This window comes from Cyprinodon tularosa, unplaced genomic scaffold (assembly GCF_016077235.1).
Source record: "Cyprinodon tularosa strain WSP-4 unplaced genomic scaffold, ASM1607723v1 ctg748, whole genome shotgun sequence".
NCBI lineage: Eukaryota > Metazoa > Chordata > Actinopteri > Cyprinodontiformes > Cyprinodontidae > Cyprinodon > Cyprinodon tularosa.
The window spans coordinates 402094-408879 of record NW_024039505.1 but is presented as its reverse complement, the minus strand read 5'-3'; the positions used below and the strand labels follow the sequence as shown (position 1 = coordinate 408879).

At 40.8% G+C, this 6786-nt stretch overlaps 1 long non-coding RNA gene across 1 annotated transcript; it reads left to right on the top strand.

Moving 5' to 3' along the window:
• Positions 1-2423: 2423 nt before the first annotated feature.
• Positions 2424-4054, top strand: LOC119773152. The gene is made up of 4 exons (XR_005279352.1): positions 2424-2796; positions 2897-3059; positions 3147-3237; positions 3426-4054. It is a non-coding gene; the product is annotated as an uncharacterized LOC119773152 (long non-coding RNA).
• Positions 4055-6786: the final 2732 nt, after the last annotated feature.

The following is a 6786-nucleotide window of genomic DNA, read 5'->3' as shown; positions in this document are numbered from 1 at the left end:
TGCAGTTGGAGAACCACAGCGAGATGCCGCAGCTCAGCACCAACTCCACCGTGCAGCGAGAGAAGGTCCGCAGCAGCTCTGGTCGTAGATTGTTCTTCCTGAGAGTCCTCAGGAAGTGCAGTCTCTGCTGCGCCTTCTTCAGGATCACTGTGGAGTTGGAAGTCCACGTCAGGTCCTCGCTGATGTGGGTGCCCAAGAACCTGAAGACTGGCACTATCTCCACCCTTTCCCCGTTGATGATAATGGGCTGTGTGTCCTGTTTACACCTCCGAAAGTCAACGATGAGCTCTTTTGACTTGGAGGTGTTCAGAGTCAGATTATTGTCCATGCACCATGCTGACAGATGCTCCACCACGTCCTGTAAGCTGTCTCATCCCCTCCTGAGATGAGCTCCACCACTGTGGTGTCATCTGCAAATGGTGGTGTTGCTTGGGTAGGTGGGGGTGCAGTCTTGGGTGTAGAGGGAGTAGAGGAGGGGGCTCAGCACATATATACGGCTTAGGGTTAAGGCCTGGGTGTCAGACGACTTTAGGGTAAGATAAAAGGGTTAGGGTGAGGGTGAGGGTCAAGGTGACGGGGCAAGGGACCCAGTAAACTAACCTTGGGTTCCTTCAAAGGTTTGACCTCAGCATGGACGAGGAAATCCCTCAGGTTTTTGTTTCTTTTGTAAGCCGTGATTATTTTATAATTTTAATTTAAATTTAAAAAGTTTGTTTTCTGTGTACAGATTCTGTAAAATCTGAGGAGTTGTGATTTAAGTAGGCCAGCAAAAGTGTGCCTAGGATGATAACTGGTTTTAAATAATAGAGCATGTGTGTCTGTAGGTTTGAAGAAGACTTTTATATCCAATTTATGTGTTTTATCAAACTGTTTCCCTTTAAATGTGGTGGTGTCCAGAAAATCTACCCCCCTCCCCCCCAGATGTCATCCAGGTACCTGAAGTAGTGCAGTGGGGCCTTCCTGCACGTACTGAGGGATCCTGTTTCCCACTCCGCCATGAAGATGTTTGCATATGCCGTTGCAAACTTTTTCCCCATGGCTGTTCCCTTGATCTGTAGGAAATATTTAAATTGTTTCTTTTTAGGTTTATTTCCAATAATTGTAGCAGCTCTCGATGTGGTCTCTTCGAATTTAGATATTTAAAGAATACATTTTTTATGCAATTAATGCCTTTATTTAAATCAATATTGGTATATAGGCTATCAATGGTGAATAGTAAATAAAATAGAGTCCTGAGGTAGAGAAAATAGCTTAATTTTATTAACAAAGTCATATGTATCTTTAATATAGCTTTTATGTATTATAGATAATGGGTATAGATAGTGATCAATAAACTCTGCTGTATAATAGGTCTCGCTGCTGCGGTCAGAGACTATGGTCCTGCCAGGAGGGATCTCGTGGGGTTTGCTCCACTTTTCTGGTTCCTTGTGGATTTTGGGGTGTAAATAAAACCTTCTGGCTCTGGGCTCAGAGGACCAGCGTAGGTAGCACTATTGTTTGGCATTAATAAATTTCTTTATTATATAAATCATCAATATTCTTATTTAATAGGTGGATTGTATTCATATAAATAGGGATATCTAGTTTTTTATAATAAGTATCATTGTATAATTGTTTATATCCCTCCCATAAATATTGCTCTCTGTCCATAATGATAATAGAGCTGCCCTTATCAGCAGGTTTAATTATAATATTATTATTCATTAATTCCTTAAGTGCTTTAGATTCTAATATGTTTAGGTTAGGTATGGTTTTAATTCATTAAAATGTTTTATCTATGTATTTCAGATCTTGTGAAATTATTTTTTCTACCTCAGGAGGAAGAGAAGAAATAGGAGGAGACTAGCTCAACTCCGGCATAAAAGGTAAGTTATTATTATTTTTATTTCCATCCTCATCTTTGTAGTAGATTTGATCCTTCTGTGGTAGTTTTGTAGCTCATGTCTCCTTTGGATTTTAAGTTTGCCCAAATTATTATTACCCTGGATCACTGAGAGTAAATGTTTTAGACAGATTACATATAATTTTATTGTTGACAATCTGAGAGTGCCCCTCCTTCCTTCGCAGGCTCTTGGGGCTCTCTATTTTAGCCACTCACCCCAGTGACTCAGCATACGAACTGTAGTGGCTTTAGACCACTGGACGTTGTCTAGTCTTGGCTCAGTACGTTAAGCCGGTTATTACTAACTTAGGGGTTAAGATGGATGCTGGTCTTAAAATGGAACATCAGAGCTGTTATAAAGTCCAGCTTTTTCCACTTAAGGCAGCTAGCCAAAGTAAAACCCATTCTATCAAAACAACATTTTGAAACAGTGATCCATGCATTTGTGACCACACGACTAGATTACTGTAACTCACTTCATACAGGGGTCAGTGACCTCTTTATTTCCCAACTTCAGAGGGTTCAAAAAGCTGCTGCATGTCTTTTAATAGGTACACGAAAATTCGACCACATTTCCCCTGTTTTAGCTTACTTACACTGGCTGCCAGTACATTTTAGGATTGATTTTAAAATTATTTTATTTGTTTTTAAAACTCTTAATGGCCTTGCTCCTTCTTATCTGTCTGAACTGTTGCATTCTTACACACCCTCCCGTCCCTCTGGTCAGCTGATCAGTTGCTTCTGAGGGTCCCAAAGACTAAATGCAGCTCAGACGAGACCGTGCTTTTTCTGTGGCAGCTCCTAAGCTGTGGAACGATCTGCCTCTGAGCAGAAGACAGGCCTCTTCTCTGGCTGTTTTTAAGTCCCTTCTTAAGACTCATCTTTTTTCCTTGGATTTTGGCACAATTTGAGAGGTCTTACTTTGTTTTATTCTCGTTGTATATTAATATGTATTTTACACTGTTTTTTTTTCTTCTATTTTATAATTTCATTGTATTTAATGATTGTGTGCAGCACCTTGGTCCTGTCCGGTGCATAAAGTGCTTCATAAGTAAAGTTGGTATGGTATGGTCACTGCTCACAGTGAACAGCTGTCTCTCCAGCGCCGGGATGAAGCGGTTGAGCTGTGAGATGTTCATGTGAGAGAGGGTCATCTGTTCCTGGAGAGGCAGTGCTGGTGAGAAATTTATCACAGGGACAAAGATCTCAGCCTTTGGACATTTAACCCTGGCTGCTCTCAATGTCTCTCTCATTTCCTATACAGCTGCTTTCTTGTCCCTCTGAGCTCTGTGGTTGATACCCAGGGACAGGATCATACGCTCCACGTCCTCCGTCACTGGCGCCTTTTCAAACAGGTGAGTCATGTGTCTCCATTTAGCCCCTGGGAAACTGTTAACCTGTGTTTCAGGGTATTTTAAAGTCAATCTGGCGTTTGCCTGAAACTTGGCCACATTTGAGTCACCTAGAACAGCACATTTATGAGTCAGATTAAGGGAACACTCACAAATTTTCTTTTGTGACCCCATTTGTCTGGCTGCCACAGTTACCTGAGCAGATAATGGTTCGATGGACCCACTGGTAAAGGATGCTGCAGCTGGACCAGGAGTCCTCCCCCTGGTGGTGAAGGTGGGTCGTCGCTGTGTGCTGGCCTTCAGTCTCCTTTGCAGCGGCATCAGTCTAGGCCTCAGTGAAGCCCGGCGTCCGATCTGGGAAGAGCTGGAGGCCTTGGAGGCTCTTGGCACTTTGATAAAGTTGAGTCAAGACAGAATACAGCAAGTAAAATGGAACGTTTCGGTGAGGAATCAACCTTCATCAGGCAACTTGCTGTCTCAACTAACAATCAGTTAGAATGCACTTTCTGGTGTCCAGATCCTGTCCAGGCTCTTCTCTAGCTCTTCTCTGTTCCAGGCTTAAAATATATTTATACCTTCCTCCAGTTAAACACGTCCTTGTCAATCTTGAAACACTTCAGAGATGCCTAGACCACAGCGTGAAAAAGATTTCCCATTTTTTTCCCTGCCGGATTCTTCCACCAAGAAGAAAGCCATTCCGAAGGAGCCAAGTCCGGCGGAAGCTAATGCTAGCACCTCAGAGCTAACCAACCAAACAACTATGGAGTTGATCCTATATGTGAGGAACATGATGTTTTTGCACCAATTATGGATAATTAAAGCTGGTATTTCTGTCTAATGGATCAACAGTTCTGTCACATTTATTGCACTAATAAATGTTTTTATTTTGATTGAATTGATAGTTAAGAGCTCCTTAAAGAGGTACAATTATCTGGTAGTTTGGTTTAAATTTATCAACTTTTTTCTCCCAACTATCATAAAGACTGAAGTGTTTATGTTGGGTTAAAATGAACGCAGTTATGCAAGAAGAAGAAAAAAAAACATCAGTGTAATTAGATTTAGAAGAATTATAATTGGATTGAGATAAATTTAATTTATTTGAAGATGTATTGAATTAATTCCCCCTCTAAAAAGCCCTAAGATTACTTTTGTTGTAAAGGGAGATCAAATAAATAGAAGTGAATTAGGTTGCAGGCACTTTATCGAGCTCTTCTTGTACAGGGCCCTTTTCTGTATCCTTTCCATGTTTTCCCAGAGGTTTGTCTGAAGTAATACAGTTACTCAGTCTGCCCTACCTGCAAAAATATCTGGTTGGCCAGAGTCCCAAATGACAATAACCTTGGGCCTGTATGCTGAATAACTCTAAAAATCCATTCATCTTCTTTTTTTATCCGCTCCAAAAGCGAGCATATCTGAACAGAATTGATTGTTGCAGGCGATCATTCATCAATACAAGCCTGGAGAGGTGTTTAGAGTGAAGGGGAAGGAAGATTTTAGGGGAGAAATATTTCTGTCGGGCCTCAGTGTCGTTGAGGTAAACTGAATGAATCGATTGGGCTAAAAAGGATTGGCACAAAGTGTGTAAGACAGGAAAAGTCCTCTGCTCTTGTAAGGATGTATGACTGATTAAGGATGCTTATAACAACGAATGAAGTCAGCATGCTTCAAATTTGGTCCTCTTCAAAATAAATTGCTCATAAAATTAGGTTAGAATAAGACTGCTGTTAATTTGATTTCATTTGCAATCAACTGTAGAAAACAAGACAAGGGGAGAAAATGATGAGGCATATGAGACAATGAGAGAAGAGCTCATCCTTGAAGTCTGTAGTACTCCATGCAGATGATTGGATCTGCTGTTCTGCCTGTTTGTATATATGGTTTAATTCTTCTATTCAAATACCTGATCCCAAACCCTGGTATCCATGTGGGCTCGGATAATTTGAATACAGAAGGAGAAACAATTGGAACTTATTTATTTAATTCTCAGCATTGTTTTTAATGTGTTTAGCTTCAGGAGCTTGTTTCTACCAGAGCTCACTGATGCTTTTTGCACACATTAAACCATCATCTCCATGTTATACAAAGACATGAATGTGCATCCAGGTCTCAGAGTAGAACATGATTACCAGGAGAGTGCTGAAAGCTGCTCTGCTTCCAGGAAGAGCTTCACATTGAGAGAATAATGACCTAGAACTACTCTGAGGAACGTAATAATTTGAGCAAAAAGTTTTTAAATAACTCTCATGTAAAAATAAATACAACAGAGCTCAATTTTATTCTACGATATCACTATTTTTTGCAAATCTTTGCATTAAGCTGCTAAACACTTGTTAAGCTGCTAAACACGTTGTGTGCACTTGTTGCTTTTGTTTCTATAGAAAATCCTCATTGCCCTGTGCTTCTGTCTTTAACAGTTTTTCACTGGATAAAACACAAACAAAGCTATTGTAATAAAGCTATTAACAGAAAACATAAATAGACAAAACAGAAGGACGGGGAGCTGGGGATCTGCAGATCTCAGTTGCTGCAGGGGGTTTGGGGGGCAACCATTCACTAGCACCCTGGGGTTGGGAGATACACAGGTAAGTGACCATGATCATCTGATGGAAGACGATGATCCATGTGAGTGACTTACCTGGTTTAAAAGTTCAGTCCATTTTCTCTGAGGACTGCGAGTCCAGCTGATGACCTGCCAAACGAGGTGCGGTGCCAAAAGCCGCCCAGAGTGTCCCTGATGCAGCAACCTCAAAGAGAAGGCAGGGATCCTATCCAGGTCAGGGATACAGATCAGACAGGAACAGTTCAGGAATCCAGGAGTCAGGGGTTCCAATCCAAGCAGGAATAGACGGATCCAGGCTTCCAGGAATCATCAGAGTGAAGTCAGGTTCAGATTTCTAGGAGTCCAGCAGCAAGCTCAGACAGACACTTTTAGATGCAGACAGGCAGGCTAATTGGTTGAGTGACAGAAACAAGACATGATACCAGGAAAACTTTAAACTGGTCTTCTCCTAGGTGCCGGGCTTATGGGACTACAACCGACCTTCCCCTCATTCTGAACCAAAACCCTAAGGGCTCAGCGGAGAAGAACCCGGAAAACGATCAGAAGACGAGAGACAAACACCAAACCCTCTCATTCCACTGACCTCCGGGGACGGGAACATAATTTCTTTCTTTCTTTCTTTATAAAAAAAAATGATATTGGGACAATTCATTTAAGGGTATGAATTCCCAGTATTTGCTTATTGCTACAAATTCATTCAGTTGATCTAAGTGACCTTGTCTCAATAGGTAGATAACATTACATCAATAATCTGTTCTGAGATTGTTGTATTATGAAAATGTATTAAACTAGAGCCTTAAATAATAATGTACAATATATTAGATCAGCTCAGCTTTTTTTTTTTTTTTTACTATTTTTCTTAATTGAAGCAGTGGGTTTTCTAAAGAATCAATTTTGGATTAAATGTGTTAAAAGTGGTGCTACAGCAAATACCTACCACCGCTGTACCATTATTTAGTGCCCATTTTCTGTGAACCCATCTATAAGTATGA